A 2,622-nucleotide genomic window follows, 5' to 3' on the forward strand; every position below is an offset into this window, starting at 1 on the left:
ACTGTTAATTAAAGAAAAACCAGACATCTCAAGTGAATGACTTCAGCACTTTTCTCTGTATGGGAAGATGCAGGAGTCTGGGCTCATAGAAATCACTCCTTTGATGTGCACCTTGACCATCTAGGGCCAGTATCCTCTTTTTCTCCATGCTGAATGCCCTCAGCATGCAGTCTCCGGTAGCCGCAGCAGCTGATGGCTTGATGCCTGCAACATCCTTCGTCTACTGATAGAGCAGGGGACGTTCTTCACGCACACAGGGAAAGCTTGGATGGAACCAAACTCAATACGGTGGCACCCAAAAGGAGGGGAGGAGGCCCCACGGAGCAGCTCCCTGGCCTGACGGCTGCCGTGCTCTGCAGGGCCCACTGCTGGGGTCTGGGCAATCCCACCCAGGGTGGTCTGATGGGAGAACACACGCTTCCCCAATAATTATCCAAGAACACTTGCCTAGCTGCTTCCCTGTCCGGGCCTCGGTTACTTCCTAGTTACAAAGAAGAGTGAAGGCTTAACTCTGAGGAATGATCCTACTTCCTGAAACCACATGAGGCTCTCCCTGTGATTCTGGTTCAGGCATGAATTCAGAAAGAGCCGCTAGCGAAAGTGAAAACTGGCTGGGGCCAAAGCCAGCGCCAGGGCCAGGGCTGGGGGCAGGTGAGTGAGTGAGGTGCCTGGGGTGCAGGATTTAAGGAGCTGCTCACTTTCAGTAGGTCAAGTGCATCCTTAATGTTGGTGCCTAGTTGCTTCACACTCCTCCCGCTCTTGCCTCCTGCTGCTTCCAATATGCACATTAGATGGCAGTTCCAAGATCCCAGGGGCGCGTTTGGGGTATAATTGAATAATAACACAGTAATAGCTCATATGCACCAGGCCATAGTATGTGTTGGGTGCCAGTCTGAGAGACTAGCTCACCTTCACAACCACCCTGTGAGGGAAGTAAGATTGACAGGCCCATTTTACGTATGAGGAGACTGAGGCCAAGGAGTTAGGTTACTGCTAGGCCCCTTGGCTAGGAGGTGGGGGAACTAAGATTGCAATCTAGGCTTTTATTCCCAAGCCTGTGCTCTGTAGCACCTTCTCTCCATGCTAAAATCGACACGATGCAGCTCCTGTTCTCAGGAAGCTCACAGCCTTTCACCTGAATTGCTGATGATTCTTTCCCTACTAAAGAGACATTGATGACTCTATATTCTAACAGATGAGTGTCAAACTCTTAGCCCTTGAGAATTGTCCTCCAGGCTCAGCACCCCACTTCTGCTGGCCTATCTGTCCCCCTGGGCTCCTGGAGACATTCTCCTCCCTTGTTAAGTCCCAGCGGCATGCTCCCTGTCTCTGCAGCTGCCCTAGGGAGCTCCTTCTAAGCCTGGGTCACACCTGTTCCAGCTTCCGCTTCCCCTGGCTTAGCTCAGGCAAAGATGCTTCGCATCCCAGATGGATGTTCTAAATAGTGGAGCATGTAGCCACCTCCTCGATGGGGCTGTCACCTCGACAAAGTTCTCATCAAGTTTCGATCCCTCCAGTGCCTACCACCCAGCAAGAGTAGATGCTTAGTAATCATAGGCTGAGTTTCATTGGACTGAGCACAGCCATCTCAGCCCCTGGGGATCCCACCACAGCATGCGCCTGGCCCTACCCTCTTACTAACGTCTCTTAACTCCATTAAAACGTGTCTGGCAAAAACACAGCATCCATAGGAGAGCATATCAGGGGCCAAACAATCACACTGATCCCAGAACTCCTGCTGCCTGTGCAGTCACGGGTGCCCAGGGCTCTGCAGGTCTCTCTGGTCCTGGTCCTGCCCTCTCATCACCTGCATGGCCTGGCCTTGCAGAAGACAAGGTGCTTATGGGAAACCAGGCCCGACAAGCTTCCAGGCATCGCTCCCCACCTGCAAACCGGTGCATTTACTCAGACACCTGTGGGAAGCGAGCGGCACCCTGTGCAGGGATGGGAGGGGTGGAGGTATTCCAGTGAGCTCAGCTTGGCGTGCCCCATTGCCTGAATGCAGCGCCGCCTCAGTATGCAAGAGCTTCCATTTCAGGGCGCTTGTCCTCCGCCTGCGCGCTGGGCTTCTTCCCAGAAAGCAGCCTGCCTCCGTCCTTCTCCAGGCCTAGTGGACTTGCTTTCTGGGAGTCCCACGCCCCAACTCCCCTATTCCCCAGGACCATGGCCTTGTCACGCTGTCTTGGCCATTTTGAACGCCCTGTCTGCCACCAGGCCGTCAAGGGCGCGGACAAGTTCGTGATGTTTGCTGTTGTACTTGGGGTCCAGCACAGTTCCTGGTACATAGTATTTCAATAAATGTTTCTAGAATGAATGAATGAATGATGAGTCGGAGGACTGGCTCTGGTCTTGCAGACGTGGTCCTCACGTGACCTCGGAGAGTTACCCTAAGCCGCTCAGTTTCTTTCTGATCTGGCGTTTCCCAGTCCATTCAAGCTCGGTTTCCGTTTCTTTGCTCAGAGAAAGTGAAGTCCAGCTGCCGCCCCCCAAGAATCCAGGGGCAGGAGAGGCGGGGGCGGAGCTCGGAGGAGGAGGGGGCGGTACCGGGTGGGGGTGGAGCGCGTTGGAGTGGAGGACGCCGCGTGAGGAGGAGGGGGCGGAGTCCGGAGCAAGGGGTGGTGC

This window comes from Leucopleurus acutus (assembly GCF_964270905.1).
Source record: "Leucopleurus acutus genome assembly, chromosome: 5".
In the NCBI taxonomy this organism is placed as follows: domain Eukaryota; kingdom Metazoa; phylum Chordata; class Mammalia; order Artiodactyla; family Delphinidae; genus Leucopleurus; species Leucopleurus acutus.